At 49.6% G+C, this 16837-nt stretch overlaps 1 protein-coding gene across 7 annotated transcripts in view; it reads left to right on the top strand.

Annotated features, from left to right (window-relative positions):
* MSRA (methionine sulfoxide reductase A) overlaps window positions 1-16837 on the top strand; it is a 357066-nt gene that overhangs the window by 328521 nt on the left and 11708 nt on the right. The gene's annotated exons all lie outside the window — the stretch shown is intronic.

Raw genomic sequence — 16837 nt, forward strand, 5'->3', positions numbered from 1 at the left:
ATTTTTCCATCGAACTTGCCATAATGGAGTTTTCAGACTTAAATCCAAAGATATGACAGCAAATCCTGCTGTAGAGTGGAGAGGCGTTTCTTGGCCTTTGGTGAAGATGGGCTTTGTGGCCTGGGCAGAAGGTCCAGGCACAGTAATTCTGTGCGTGGCACATGCTGTCTTCCTGGGTGCTGTCTGAACAGTGCTGTGGTCAGACATGGGATGCATGGTTATACATGCACAGACCACGTATGGAAGTGTTCTGTGCAGGAGATTACAGCATGGGAATGGTAGCGTTTGGGACCAGCTAGCATGCAGCTGTCCTGGACTGCTGGTGACCCGCATCAGGCAGCATGAGTCTCGAGGTGTCTGGTAAACCCGTGGCTTTCACCACATGCAGTGATGTGGCCAACAGGTGAGTACGCTGGTGTCAAATTGCGACACTTCGGGGACTGGCCCCTGGGTGTCAGGTGTGCCTGACAGGTCACCGGTAGGCTCCAGGTGTGTACATTTATCGGGCAGGCATGAAGACGGCCCCTGGGTGGTTTTGTGGTCTGCAGGCAGAGTGCTGTGTACATGGCCACATGGCTGGCCCCGGGCTCTGGTGTGGTGTAAGCTTCCTGCCATCGGTGGTGAAGTCAAGAGTAGTTGGGAGAGACCCCAAGATCGCATGCACAGGGTTGGCGTTGGGTTTCTAAGGAGTTGCTGTGACCTGTTAGTTAGATAGCATCTGTGTCTTGTGTATTTTTAGTAGCATTTAAATATTTTACCAGTCTTAATGGACTTCCCTGGTGGCTCAGTGGTAAAGAATCCACTTGCCAGTGGGGGAGACTCAGGTTTGATCCCTGGGTCAGGAGGATTCCGTGGAGGAGGAAACGGCAACCCACTCCAGTGTTCTTGCCTGGATGATCCCATGGACAGAGGAGCCTGGTGGGCTATAGTCCATGGGGTTGAAAAAGAATCAGACACAACTGAGCAACAGAACAACAATCTGTCTCATATATACACTATCGATACATGTATAGAACAAATAATGAGAACCTACAGTATAAAACAGGAAACGCCACTCCATGCCCTGCAGTGATCTCAATGGGAAGGAAATCCGCAAGAGAGGAGATATTTGCATACATATAGATGATTCACTTTGCTGTATAGCAGAATATTGTAGCAACTATACTCCAATAAAAATTTAATCAAAAGATATTTTACCAGTCTCTTCATCTTCCTTGTTACAATGAGTTTTTCTCATTGACCTTTCCAAAACCAAAAGAGACTGCTCAATGTTTGTATTGTAGAAAAACATGTTAACAGCAGGTATCTGTATTTTTGGCAGCCAGGACCCTGTGGTCCCCAAATATAATAGTTTGTATTTTCAGAGAAGTTATCCCAGAGTATCAGACCCTTTACCTGCTCAGGGGTTGTTGTTGTTGTTTAGTTGCTAAATTATGTCCAACTCTTTGCAATCCCATGGACTGCAGCATGCCAGGCCTCCTGTCCCTCACCATCTCCCAGAGTTTGCCAAGTTCATGTCCACCAAATCGGTGATGCCATCCAACCATCTCATCCTCAGTCGCCCTTTTCTCCTTCTGCCTCCAGTCTTTCCCAGCATCAGGGGATGTCAACACAGGGCTATTAACCATAAATAGAGCTCCCCACTCTTCCTATCCCATCCTTTCTTCACCCAGGCCAAAAAAGGGATTAGCGTTATATTAACTACAAAAAAATTGCTTATCATAGTAGGATTCACAAAATGATTATGTAAGTTTTCTTATTTGAATAGCACATTTTTAGTTCTTAAATCCCTTTTATAAATAACATCTCATCGCTTCTCTGAGCAGCCTTGCTTGAGTGGCAGAATTCACACATCCGTTTTACGGATGGGGGAACCAAGGCTCAGAAGGTCAGTGGGACTTACCCAAAGTCACAGCTGCTGGGGAACAGAGTGATTCCTTGGTCAGCCCATGTTCCACACCTCCCACTGCTCTCAGGAATGAACCAGGACCTCTTCCTTTCAAATGGCATCAGTTACTTTCTAAATCATGTGTGTGCATGTGTGCATGCTAAGCTGCTTCAGTCGTGCCCGACTCTTTGTGACCCCATGGACTGTAGCCTGCCAGGCTCCTCTGTCCATGGGGATTCTCCAGGCAAGAGTACTGGAGTGGCTTGCCATTTCCTCCTCCAAGGGATCTTCCTAACCCAGGGATCAGACTCTCCTCCCTGACATCTCCTGCATTGGCCGGCGGGTTCTTTATTACTGGTGCCACCTAAATAATGTGTACTGAAATACAAATGTGAATTGGCTTGCCAAATTTCTGTCTAACTAGAGAGGTTGTTTGTTCAGAATTGAATCCAGAGGCCTTTCAATATTGTCCATACTTACTGATTGTAAATCGATGACCTGCAATTACAGACTCAATTCAGCCTAGCCACGAACTGAGTGTCTACCATGAAGACACTGTCATTAGGCCTGGGATAGGAGAGAGGGTGGTGAGACCAGTAAGAACGGTTTCAGCTCCATTTCTGCCATCTAGCTGGCTTACATTCAAGTGGCAGAAACTCACACACACACACACACACACACACACGAGCTCCTAGAGCAGTGTGATCAATGTGCCATCCCGGTAATCTTGGTGCTCTAGGAACTTCAGGGTGCTCATGCCTAAGGGAGTGTCGAATTCCAACCCGGGAACTAGGAAGGCTGTCCAGAGGATGCTCCAGAGGCATGCGCCTCAAAAGATCAGTGAAATTTTTAACCAGACATGGAAGAGTGTGTGTGTGTGTGTGTGTGTGTGTGTGTGCACGCGCGTGCATGTGTCTGTGCACACACACACACACACACACACACACACACACGTTCTCAAAGGGCCATGATGTACCCATGGGGAGAGGCAATGCATTTCAAGGAAGAGTAACCTACGCAAGGTGTGATTCTGGGCAGCAGCGTGTTCACTGGGGCAGACCGCGTGATGCACATAGAATGAGCATGGAGGGTGGAGGGATCAAAATGGTAAAGTTTGGCTGAGGCCAAAATGCAGAGAACACATTTAGCCATACTCTTGAGCAGGGGGAGGACATAGCCAGGGGTGTGTTTGAGAAAACCGCTCTGACAGCGGTGAGAGGAGGGGCGCAGAGGAGGCAGATGCTAGAGGTTGAGGCTGAGGCCAGGGTGAAGGGTCTGGCAGGTCCTGGCCGAGCAGGGCCAGCATCTCAGCCTGGGGCGAGAAGCATGCTTGCCACCTCCCCTCGGCTTGTGATGAAATGCTGCAAAGCCTGTCAGCTAACCCTAGGTCCAGCCTGGCTACAGAAATAACCTATGGGCAGAGGGCAATTTTTGCCTAATTCTGAGAGTGCTTTTCAGCTTCTGTGAAATCTCCTTTACCGCTCGCTAACTGGCACCATTGGCCATTTGGACTACAGGAACAGGCAGGTGGTGTCGTTATGGAGGGCCTCCATTATTGGTACAAGTACCCACCTCCCTGGGGAGAGCACGCACGCACTCAGCTGGGGCCGCTGTTCTTCAGAGTCATCTGTCCTTCACCTGGGAAGCCCCCTCCCCACCCCGGTGCTTTTCTGTCTCCACAGTGAGTGGCAAGGGCTCTGAAAGAAGATGGTGTGATTCAGTGGGAGAAGATGCAACATTTCAGTAACTTCTCACGTCCCTGTGTTTGGAGCTTCCGTGCGATAAGAGGCTATATCATTAAAGGAAAATACTATTTGGAGGAAAAGCAGATAAGCGTTCTAGCGAAAATGGGATTAGTTTTTGAAGATTATGCATTGAGGACTCGGGTTGTGATCCCCTGAAAGAGTGTCCTGACTGTTAAATCTTTGGGGGATGACTGTTGGTCATTTCAGAGTGCCTGGAGTGAAGGACTTCAGGTGTGGGTTGAAGATAATTTAGGGACTATAACTTTCTAGGTGATAACATGTGTTTTTGACTGCTGAATAACCTTGTCTGTCTACCCAAAGGAGCTACCATTAGAAGTGTCCCAAGACCGGTAGCTCCAGGTAGAAGTTTGAGGTTGTTAAGTGAATAGAATCGCCCAGGCCTAGGGAATTGCGGATCTGGGGTGTGACCCTGAAACTGAGGTTCCAGCCCCTCTTTGCCAGCACACCCTGTTCAGTGGGGCCACCATCACTTGAGGACCTGTGTGGCATTTTTCTACATAGCACCACTTCCATTCTAGGGTAATGGCGACAGTAATGATTGGCTTGGCAAATTTGGGCAGTCTTTCCATCAAAGTGGTCCAACGGAGAGGAAACCGTGGGCAAAGCCTTCCCTGACCCTTCCAGCCCCAGTAATTCAGCCGGGTGTCAGGCTCTGAGGCATGACCTTGTGTTCTGATGCCCCAGTGGGCATCCACACTGTGAACTGTCTAGAGCATCCACTTCTATGCTTTTGTGCCAGGAAATTGGTACAAGGGCTGCTCTTCCTTCCCCAGACAGCTTGGAGACTGTGTTCTGATAGAGTCACATTTGTGGTTCTATCAAAACCTTACCAACCACCTCGGACTCTATGATGTACGTGTGGGGTATGCGTGTTCTACCTTTGCCTCTTGGCTTGACCTCCCCTGTGTTTGGTCGCTCAGTCGTGTCCAACTCTTTGCAATCCCACAGACTGTAGCCCGCCAGGTTCCTCTATCTATGGAACACCTCAGAGGGCATGTACCGCATCCACAAAGGCCAGGGTCCCACCTCTGGTGGTAGCTCAGATAGGGGCAGACAGGTAACAGGTAACCTCTCAGTTTGAATTGGAGAGCTCTCTGCCAGTGAGAATTAGGTTTTTTTCTACCAACTTCACGTTCTCTTGCTTCAGACTTCTGTTATTCTATGCTGAACGTGAAGATGTTTCTAGAGTACCAGATATCTGGATTGAATAGCAATACAGAATCTTTCTTTGAAGAGCATTTTGTTTTCTCCGAGTCTTCAGGACTTTTTGTTCCTGTTGTTCTAAATTATCACACACAAAAACAGCAGAAGTAAAGTAAGCCCATTGTGACAACTTGGCGAAGCCTAGAAGTGGGCACTGGCCCTCTGTTCTTGCATGTTGGCATGGAAAGCCTTGAACTTGGGCTGTCGCATCCACACTACAAAAGGCAGTGTGGATTCAGCACAAAGCCAAGAAGTCTGGCTATTACTCAGTGGCTTTCATCAGAGGAAAATCAACAGATGTGTAGTTTTGCCTAAAAATCCTCTTTGGAGTCTCTTAAAATTTTGGTGTCCTGTGTCCAGGGATCTGTCCACAGTGAGTATTTTCATCAACCCCTAACTGGTCTCCACTGCCCCTCCCAGCTTTAAAAGACCAACTCCCTTTCACTCCATCCAAGGATCCCTCTTATAAAATTTCTGGCAGATGGTAAGCCCACCAGCCGCCATTTAATCAGTTCTAAGACAGCTCATTCCACCACCGGGGACCTCTCTCTGAGGGGTTTCTTGCTTATAATGAAGTGGCTGCATCCTGCCTCCATGGGGTCCCGCCGGCCAGTCCTGGTCCCAGGCTTAGACCAGACTGAGCTGATCTCCCCTGTTCTAAAAGGGAGCTTCCTTGGAGGGCAGCAGTGAAGTTCCCCTGGAGCCTCTACCCTTTTCTCCATTAAGGGTCCCCCCCAGAAGGTCCGACCTGTCCCTGTGAAGACCAGAGCCAGGTGCCCCGGCCGCGAAGATGGCACCTCCGCCTCTGTGGGGGGAGACGCCGCCCGCTGCCAGCACGTCCTCCACCAGCTGTTCTGCCAAAAATACGTTCTCAGCTGCCGAGGGCTCATCTTTCCGCTCCCCTTCTTCTCGGAAGCCGGCAGTCCAGCAGCCTGCCAGCTGGAGACTGGGGAGACTGGGGATTTTTTTTTTATTTTCAGTTCAACTGAAAGGAAAAGCAGGATGGGGTTTTTCCTCTTTTTTAAAAAAAAACCTTATTATGTCAAGGCAGTTGTCTTGTTCTTCAGGAGAAAGAATACCACCACCACTGCTTCTGAATTTGCATTTAAAATAGCCCTCAAGAGGGCAGGGCTGTGGAGTGTCTCCACATCCTCGGGCAGGAGCCCGCACAGGGCGTCGGACCTGGTGGGCTCCCGCTCGAGTGAAGAGCCGGCTCTGGGAGAAAGCCTGGGAACTGAGTTCGGCTCAGCAGATCTGCTGCCAGCCTTGGGGCTAATGAGCTGCCCGTTTGCGCGGAGGACGTGAGCTGCTGCCCCAAAAGTGGAATTCTCCACAGACTGCAAAACCTGAAAGTGGGCACTTAAGGTCATTCCCTTTCTTTTTTTTAAAGCAAATGAGTCTTAGCATCTGCTGGGTGTCAGACCCTGTGCTATAGCTTCAGAGATGAAGACAAGGCAGTCCCCATCCTCACGTCTCTCACTGTCCAGGAAAGAAAGGGACGAGAGAAGAAACCATCGAGGCCTTCCTGGGACAGGTGGTCTACAGGCGTCCCCCTAGTGTTGAAACAGGCAGGATTGCAGTATGTCCCTGCGGAGATGGGGCTGGTGGTGGTGGAGGAACATAGATCATTACTGTCATCGTGGTTGCAGCTAATAAACCAGGCTGATAAATCACATATGCATGAAGGTGAAATTCTGCTTCACCCTGATGGTTTGGGGGGGGGTGATCCAGAACTTGTCACAAAGGAGGTGATATTTGAGCTGTTTTGGAACAATAAGGTTGACAGTGGGGAGCATAGACTCTCCTGACAGAGGAGAGTAACATGCAAAGACAGGAGGTATAAAACAGGATATTCTGAGACTTCCCTGGCGGTCCAGTGACTAAGACTCCATGCTCCCAACTCAGGGGGGCCCAGGCTTGATCTCTGGGCGGAGAACTAGATCTCACATACTGCAACTAAAGATCAGAGAGCCTGTGTGTTACAGCTAAGACCCAGGGCAGATAAATAAATATTTCAACCAAAAATAGGATATTTACAGACAGCGGGGGTTCCAGGGTGACAGGAAGGCCTGGCGTTGCAAAGAGCCGGACACAACTGAGTGACAGACTGAACTAGGGTTCCAGTGTATCTGAGGCAGTGTGTGTTTGTGTGTGTTTGTGTAGGGTGGAGAGGTGATAGACTGCCTTCCTAGATGGGGCATCTTTGAGGAACTCTGAGCAACAGAGACCAGATCAGACTGACCTGTTCCACGATCCCTCCCGAGGAAGTGTCGGGGCTGGGCTGGCTGAGGGGGTCTGGGAACAGGAGATGGTGATGGTTGAAAAGTGATGAGAGAGAGCCTGGATTAAGGCAGCCGTGGCGAGAACAGAAAGGAGATAGATTGAAGGAAAAAAAAAAAATCAGAGATAAGATGGGGAGGATCGTGACCTGTTCCATCCGTGTGTGGGGGTAGTGATGATAAACAACAAGGGCATGAGAGCTGGAGCTGGGGCTGACAGAAAGGTTTCCCATTGTGTGGCTGGTGTTGGAACCGAGAAAGGGAAACCAGGAGTGGGAACAGATGTGGGAGAGCAGAGAGAGAATGATATTATCTGTGCTGACTTTGAATAGTGCACCTGCTTTTGGGGGGCTGTGGCCCGGAGGCAATAGTGATCTGGTTGGAAGATGTTGGGGCTGGGCCATTGTCAGCCTTTGGGGGCAGCCACGATACTGATGGGGCACCTGGATGGAAAGGGTATGCGACAGTATTGAAAAGGAAGTCTGGACCTTCACACGTTCGCTCAATTGATTTTTGACAAGAGTGTCAAGAACATTCCTTGGGGAAAGGACAGTTTTTTCAACAAGCGGCACTGGGAAAACTGGATATCCGGTCCTGTGACCGAACGTAAGGGCAAAAGAATGAAGTTCCCTCACCCTGCATATAACAATTAACTCAGCATGGATTAAAGACCTAGTATTCAGAGCTAAAGCTATAAAACTCTTCGAAGAAAACAGAGGAAAATCTTCATGGGATCTTTGTCAGTGGATTTAGTGCAGATCTGCATTGGATTGGGCAATAAACTCTTGGCTGTCACAACAAAAACACAGGCAACAAAAGAAAAATAAATTGGACTTCACCAAGATTTAATTGCTTCCAAAGACACAATCAGCAAAGTGCAAAGTCAACTGGAAGAATGGGAAGGAGACCCTAAAGCAGAGGGTCTCATGGTGGATTGCCAGGCTGTTTTACAAAGGATAGCACAGTGTTACCTTGGGGTGGCATTTGTTACTTTGCTTTGCAAGATGAGTCAGTAGGGAATTTTCCAGACTTGAGTTTAAGCCCAGAGCTACGTTTTCCGTACCCTGCGTGGCCCTGACAATGGTGGGGTTGGGGGTGAGGGTGTTCCTCCACCCTTTGTTTCTGAGAAGCAGAGAGCCGCCCACACCTTTCGTGTCCTTGGCCCCTGAGCCCACAGCTGAAGCTTGTACCTCCCAAGTAACAAGTGGTTTCAAGTATCGGAAAACCGCAAGAGAAAACAGCTTCTGAGCGACCACAAGTCGCCAAGTCCCGGCCCTCGAGCTGGGGCCCCCCATCCCACGGGGCTCTGGAGTTTGTCCTCCACACACAGAAATCTGGAGAATCTTGTTTACCAGCCCCCCACAAGTTAGAAGCCACCGATTCAGACATCTCGGGATTGGATTGAGGATGGCCCTCTGAAGGTGTCAGTGAAGCTTCTGGAAGTTGGAGCGGAAAGAAACACCCCCCGGCTGACCAGGGGAAGCAGGTGGGAAGATTCCAGAAGCAAGGTGCCTCGCTGGGTGACGTCCCAGGAGGAGGAGGCCGTGGACCAGCCAACAAGAAGTCCTGCTGTGAGGGGGTGGGACGGCGCCCCACAGGATTCAGCAGACCAGCTAAGACACGTCGTTGTTCGGTTGTGTCCGACTCTTTGCAACCCCATGGACTGCACCACACCGGGCTCCTCTGTCCTTCACCATCTCCCAGAGTTTGCCCAAGTTCATGTCCATTGAGTCAGTGATGCCATCCAACCATCTCATCCTCTCTCGCCCCCTTCCTCTTTTGCCTTCAGTCTTCCCCAGCATCAGGGTCCTTTTGCAATGAGTCAGCTAAGACATAACAGACTTAAAGGCATGGTCGGCAGGGGCGTGCATAACTCACTTTGGAAAGCTTTTTGGTGAAAAGTGATCATAGTCAAGGTTTTCATTTCATCTTACTGAAGTTCACTTGGTCTACCTGAAAGAAAACACTTCAGAGGACTCAGCCCCAGACTGTGTGCCCCTCTGATGCTCCAGATGTTCATCCCAGCCCTTGGCTCACTGCAAGCCCCCCTGACATCGAGGGGACGTCTCCCTGCCAGCGGGGCCGGGAGAGTGGAGTGTCACTGCTCCCCCTCACAGGCAGAGAGGCAGAGACCCTCATGAAGGAGTCTTGTGCTCACAGCCCCAGGGGAGAGACACCCCCCAGAAGCTCTCTTTTCCCAAGAGGAATCCTGAGTGCGTCCTTCCCTCGGCCCCCATGACAAGCGACAGTCCCACCTGGGGCCGGGAAGGAAGGATGCTGGCATTCCTTCTGTCCTGCCCGCGCAAGGGAGCGATGAACAGCGCGGGGTGTCATCACACCCCCTCTGAACTGGGATGGGCTTCAAAGCGAGCAGTTGGCGTTTCTGCGGGGACAGGCCGCGCTGCCCGCGATCAGCCGTCGGGGTGGGGCCGCTCCCCGCCCTCACCTCCGATCTGCCGTCTGCAGCTGTTTCCGACAGGTGCTTGGGCTCTCCGCGGCAGATGGTGACCAAAACGGGCCGCTTGGCAGGGCCTACCGCACGCCGCCCTCCATCACACGCTGATGTGTGTACAGACACGCGTCAGAGCGCAGCTTTGTCCTAAAGGACCGCCTGGGGGTCCAGGTGACGCCAGAGGGCTCATTCCAGGGGACACCCTTGGTCCCTGGGCCCTTCCCCTCCGCCTGAGACCCACGGTGTTTGGCCACCAGACTGGAAACGGCCTGGGACTGCCCCCAGACACCGCTCTCTCCCTCCTGCACTCGGCAGCCAAGTGACTCGTTGCTGGTGTGTTTGCCCAGCGTTCTGCCTGCTTCCCCAGGGCGCCCCGTGAGGCCTCGGGCTCAGCCTCGGGCTCAGCCTGATGAGACCCATGGAGGCCAGGCTGCAGCTCCTGCATCGCAGGACTTGAGAGCGGAGGCTGCACCCCGAGGTGCTCCTGCTGTCTGTATCCCAGCGCGCAGTCCTGTGGACATAGGCTGGGGACACCCAGGGTGGGGGGTCCCAAATGCACGCAGAGTGTCATCCTTGTGAAACAGCAGGACACGTCTGTGCCCTGGTGCCGGGGACAAGACACACAGCTCACCCTTGGAGGGAGCCAGGGGCAGTGAGCGGCTGGCACTTCCCAGGGCCCCTCTGCACCTGAGTGGAGAGCCGCCCGCTGACAACGTGTCCCGCCACCCCCCAGAGGAGCAGGGCCACCCCCAGCCCGCAGCATTCCTGCCCATGGCCTCCAGGAGCCCCCCGCACTGTGTTTGGGCTGCTCTTTCTAAACAGCTTACCAGCCAAGGCAACCAGATGAGGTGACATCTGGCTTGAGCCTGCTGCCAAGTCACTGCTGCTCCATCCCTGGCAGGAAGGAGGTGAGCTCTTTGTGCCAGATTCTTAAAGAGAGAGAGAAAGAGAGAATAAAACTGTGTGTTCCATGCCCCACATTTTTTCTTCTTTTTATACCCTGACACCTCGGCTGTCACTTTTTCTTTCCCTGGTACTTGGACGCCAAGGACCCAATATCCGTTAACTATTTAGAGTGGACTCTTACCACCTGATGGGGATCAAAGCGCTGGAGTAAATGATGTGAGTGGGGCTGGCAAGGCAAGATTTAAAGGTGGATTCTGAGGGAAAGGCAGGGTAAAGAATCTGCCTGCCAGTGAAGGAGACACAGGAGATGTGGGTTCAGTCCCTGGGTCAGGAAGATCCCCTGGAGGAGGAAATGGCCACCCACTCCAGTACTCTTGCCTGTAGAATCCCATGGACAGAGGAGCCTGGCAGGCTACAGTCCATGGCGTCTCACAGAGTCGGACAGAGCTGAGCGCACATGCGTGCGCGCACACACACGTGAGCACACACGTACGCATGATGGCTTGTGAGGGACAGAGGGTGACGGGGCAGCCATAGACAGTGTCTGCCATGGAATGAAGGGCCGTGTTCCCTGCCTTTTCACAGTATGGAGGAGAAGCGTTAACAATTTTCACTGTATCCCATTCTTTGTGGAATGAAAGGAACAGCCTGGTGCCTGTGGGCCAGGCTGGAGCTGGAAACAAGACTCATCCATTTGTGTCGGGCAGGGCAGCTAGAGAAAGTCCAGCTGGCAGGCCCAGCACAGTACCGAACAGCCACGGTAGCCTGTCAGCTGTGTGACCTTGGGTGAGCTCCTTAAGCTTTCTGGGCCTCTGCCATCCATCTGGAAAATGAGACATTTTGCAAATGCCCAGCAAACACCTCTACGGAGTGATATCCTCCTTTGTATTTTTAGAGATGAGGACACTGAGGTACAGACAGGATGAGGGACCTGGCCGGGTCCCACAGGTAAGTGGGGGTAGCTGGATAGGAAGTGAAGGGACTGGGGGGGTGGGTGGCATGGGGGTGCCTGGGACAGCAAGCTGGAGCTCATCTCAGGAAGGCCAGGCAGCAGACCCGGGCACGCCCAGGGCGTGTTGGCCCTCTCTCCTCCGCGCAGGCCACTAGACGTTGCCCGCTTACATTCAAGGCTCCCACTTTCCCCTCTTGGCGTCAGTTAAGCTGATATCAGACTCCCAAACGCGAGAATGTCTTATTTCTTTCCCACATGTGAGCCGTGTCTCCCCTCCTCTGCGCTCGTTTGTTTGATTTTTTTTGCAGCATAGAGGGGCTTTCTTTATCCCTTTGAAACACCTTGTTTGGACCTGCTTTTACAGCCAGCTGAGAACTCCTTGAAATAGATCCAGTTCAAGGAACCAAGGTGGGATTTGTGCTGAGTCCTGCCTTGTCTCATGTGACATTCCCTTTGTGTGGTTGGTAAATGCCGCGGAGCCGTGTATTTCACAAGGTGAGGGTGGACAAACCATCCCCAGCCTTTCACCAGCTCTCCTCAGCTCCAGATCAGGCGGGGGACAGGCTCGACGGTCATGGCCTGAGTCAGCAGGCCCGGGGCGGCGGGGGAGGCGGGGGAGAGGGCGAGCTATGGTGACCGTGTGGGCAGAGGTTGGTGCCGGCGCCACCTGGGAAGCGTTGGTGACAATGGGGTCAACTCATGCCACATCCAGGGCACAGTGTCAGGGTTTGCTCGATGAGTGTGATTTGCTAGGAGACGTCAGCTAGGAGAGAGCTGACCATGGCGGTGAGAAGTAAAGTTTGGGGAATAGGTGGCTGCTTATGTCGGGAATTCAGAGAGAGTGAGCAGGAGAAGATGAACAACCTTGGGAGACAGAAAAGAAAGACTCCAGTTTGGGCTGTGGTGTGTCTGAAGCCCTGGGAGGGTGCGTGGCGGGATTCCATAAGCAAGAGAAGGCTCTGGCTCCCCCAAAGTAGGCGAGTGAGTCATCCTTGGTCTACACAGCACGGCACCTGGGGTATAGGATGGTTTGTATTTCTGTCAGAATTCTTGCATGCTCCTTGCACTTCTCTTTTATGCCTCTTCTGTCTCCTGTGGTGATTGCATTCTGAATCCAGAGCCGATATTGATTCTGGCAGTTTTGCCAAGGATGCCTTAAATCTTTAAGCTACTCTGGCCATGCAGAGGTTCCTTGAGTGGATTAATGATTGTTAAAAAAAAAAAAAAGAGCCAATAGATATAAAAATTTTTTCTCAATTTCTACTGTCTGTTTTCAACATGATGGAAGAAATTAACTTCATCTAAAGTATAAATTCTTTGCTCAAACTCATGTTCATTGAGTCAGTGATACCATTCAACCATCTCATCCTCTGTCACCCCCGTTTCTTGCCTACAGTCTTTCCCAGCATCAGGGTCTTTTTTCAGATGAGTCGGCTCTTCCCCTCAGGTGGCAAAAGTATTAGAGCTTCAGCATCAGTCTTTCCAATGAATATTGGAACTGATTTCCTTCAGGATTGACTGGTTTGATCTCCTTGTTATCCAAGAGACTCTCAAGAGTCTTCTCCAGCACCAAGTTTTTAGTTTTAATACGTTTTAGTTCATAAGAGGGCAGCCACAGTCCATGGTTAAGAGCAGGGACTCAGGAGTGGGGCAGTCTGGTTTGAATCCTGGTCCCCCTCTCTTCTCTGTGCTGAGTCCGAGGGGCTGTTATGAGGATGGCGCATGTAATGCATGCAGGATGGTGCCTTGCACAACGTAAGGGCTCCTGGCATGTCAGCTCTCAGCTCCTCTTCATCTCTGCCCTGCCCCCTACGTCCACATTCTCTTCCTTGCCTGCCAGAAACACAGGATTTTCTGTAGGGTCTTCAGAGACTTTCATCGAGATATTTCTTCTTCGAGAAAATCAAAGGGAAAGAGATTACCCCCGAGACCCGTGTCCAGGTTCTCCCCAGGGACACTGCCAGTGTCCTGCATGGTGTCCCACAGCTCGGCTCAATGCTCACGCGTGAACGGAGCCCCAGCACTCTGGTTCGGGAAGTCTGGTTCCTGGGCTGCCTCCCAAGGACCGAAAACCTGTGTGACATGTGAAATGTGAAGTCACGCATCAGATGCATCTGATGAGAGGGTGAAACGAGACTTCAGTTAGTAGGCTCTGGTTTCCCCACCTTCTCGGGCATAATCCTACCACTTTCCCCAGTGGGACATACCAAGGGTCCAAAAAGATTATGCTATTGTTCAGTCGCTAAGTTGTGTCCGACTCTTTGCGACCCCATGGACAGCAGCACACTCCCCAAAAGATCGTAGCATCTTCAGGTAACTCACAGCATATGAGCAGTGTTGCTGGGATGGAATGTGTAACCTCGTCTGTTCCTCAAAGGCAGATCACTTCATCCCCATTTTGCAGAAGAGATGGCCAGGCCTCAAGGTCATGTGGTCTGATTGAGCCAAGCGTAGAATTCAGAGCCTTCTTGTTGGTCTCGTCTTTATAAAGTGATCTACTTGAGAACCCCTGAGATATTATCAAGAAGTTTTGATACTTGGGGATACAGAGTGCTGCTTTAAATGCATAGCCTGTCGTCTCTCCTCCAGGTAACATGGGCTCAGATCACCTTCACTGGAAAGCGTGTGAGGTGATCTGTGGTGGCGTTACCACACTGAAGTTGTGTAATTAGCATATGTTCCTGCCATCTTCTCTCAAGGGAGTTCCAGTTCTCCCACTGGTTCTAAGCCTTAAAGAAAATTAAAATTATGCTTCGGCAAAGAACACCCATAGCCTGTTTTGGATTCCTTCTTTTTTTTAATATTTCTGTTTCTTTTCTCTCTCTTTCTCTCCCTTCCTTTCTTCTTTTGAAAAAAAAAAAAGAAAAACAACCCTGACTGTACTTCATTGCCAAGAAGCTTAAACAGCCTGAATGGAGTCTTCATTAATCCAGACCCCGCTGTCTTATCTCCACTCAGGTGTCATTTGTTCCTTTGTGATTGTGTTAGCAGCTAGGAGCACTGAAGAGGCCAGGGTCCTCCCACGAGGGCAGCGTAGGAGTTGAGATGCAGTTGCCAGAAACGAGGAGACAGTGTCGGCTCATCACGTCCAGCCTCTGGACTGCGCACGACAGTGTCACAGGGAGCAGCCTTCTGTGGCCATCTCCCCCTTTACTTGCAGTGTGTCAACTTTAAGCCTTAGAGGAAACCAACAAAAGCTTCTTTTCTTTCTTTCTTTAGCATCATCATATATTCTCTACCATGCGAGGCTGGAAGCAAAAGCATTAAAGTAAAATATATCTTAAATGCATTTCCTCTTAGAGCTTTTATTTTACTTCAGAGTCCTATTTTTAGTTTCCTTTGATAATAATAAAAAAAAAAGCCCAATCATTTCATTCTTAGCCCTAGACACAGTGCGAGGTTATACATATTGCAGCCCTGGGGAGAATTTCTGCTTGCAAGCTGGCCAGCCTGTTTGCAGTTGACAGATGTAACCTACTCCAGGGCAGAGAAAGTCTCAAGGGAGGTTTTAATTTCTTAATATTGAAATGAGCACAACTTTTATTGTCTTAATCAGTGAATAAAGAAACAATAAAATTGCTAAGTCTCATTTTTTTTTAAAACTCAATGTAAGAGGATTTTAAGAAATTGCAATTGCTTTTTAAGTTACTGTTGAAAAGTTAATTTTCTCTGTGTTTGAGAGGATTCTTCCAGTGGTTCTGCAGATAGATAGTCGTACCACAGTGATGTAAAACATTCTTCTGAGCTTTTGCATGGATGCCACTCCTCAGTAGGGAAAAGGTGTGTGCTAAGGTATGCAGAGTGAGTGTACTTGTCTTTGAAGAGAACATGACTTGGCTTTCATCACGTTTCATGAGCTGAGGATCCAGGAGTATCCATTTAAAATTGCAGCAGAAATCTTTTAATGCAAATTGCATTCTTTCAGAATATATGCTACTTTTGGTAAGGGGCTCTATAGAGGAATATTTCTGACTATGAATAAAGAAAAGATTTTCTGATGGTAATTAGTAGCTTTTATAAAGTCATAATGAACGTGTTTCAACTGTTTTTTGAACAAATAATTTTATACCAACAAAGCTGATTTATTATATGCAGTCATTTTTACGTATTTCTTAATTTAATCCAACCTAATACAAATTTCTTAAAAATGAAGGTTCACCAGTTGCTGGGGCCATATGTGAGTCAGTTGTGGTCCCCTGGGACCTTGTACAGTGCCTTCAAAAGGACATAATAAATGTTTCTTGCACTAAATTGAAAAAGAAACTTGCTTCAGGAGCTGTGCGTGTATGTGTGGATATATATTTATATAGAAAGATACAGATACCATATGCAAATAAAATATGAAACAGCACCTTACAGATAGAGAGCCAAGATGCTCAGTGGGAGCATAGCAGAATTTCAGGGCAGAGGTTGTGCATTTGAAATCAAAACTCAATTTTGGAATATATAAAGAATCCTCAAAACTCAACAATAGGAACAAATAAATCAGTTTAAAAAATGGGTAAAAGATTGGAACAGACACTTCACCACAGAAGATACACAGAAGGCAGATAAGAACATTAAAATATGCTTAATGTTATTGGTCATTAGGGAAATGCCAATTACAATGCACTGGAAGACCGCTACCCACCAGTCAGAATGGCTAAATTAAAAAATAATGGCAGTACCAGGGGCTGACAAGATGCAGAGCAGTAGGACCTCGCAGACATTGCTGGTGGGAATGCAGAGTGGTATGACCAATCTGGAAAACGCTTTGGGACTTTCTCATCAGGTTCAATGTACACTTGCCACATGACCCAGCAGTCCTGCCCACTCATAGGTTTTTACAATACCTAAGAGAATGCAGACTTACTTTAATGCAAAACCTATGCTCGAGTGTTTGGAGCAGCATTATTTATGATAGCCCCGAACTGAAAACAACCCAGATGTCCTTCAGTTGTTGAATGGATGGCCAGACCGTGGTGTGTCTACATCTGAGAATGGACTGCTCATTCACCTCTGGCCGACCTCAAAGCTCTGCAAGAGGAGAGAGAGAGAGAAAAAAGGCAGAACTTAAAACCGCTGTCATGTTGAAGCTGTGTTTGCTCCAGCACACACGCAAGGCCAAAGGGTAGACGTCTCGTCGCTTCCCAACATGTAAGAACGCTGTGCCCAGTCGTTAAAGTCTCAGAGGTCAGTGAGCCGCAGCAGTAGCAACAAACCCAGAGCGAGGGTCATCTGGTTTTCAGTTACCACCATACCGATGTAAATGGCCAGTTTTCAGGAAAAGATATGGGACAAAAAAACATGGAAGACTCACTAGACAAAGACTTTAACTTCACTGTTATAAATATGCTCAAAGGCCTGAGGAAACCATGACATGAAAGGAGGACTTCCCTGGTGGCTCAGTGG

This window comes from Odocoileus virginianus, chromosome 18, assembly GCF_023699985.2.
Source record: "Odocoileus virginianus isolate 20LAN1187 ecotype Illinois chromosome 18, Ovbor_1.2, whole genome shotgun sequence".
In the NCBI taxonomy this organism is placed as follows: domain Eukaryota; kingdom Metazoa; phylum Chordata; class Mammalia; order Artiodactyla; family Cervidae; genus Odocoileus; species Odocoileus virginianus.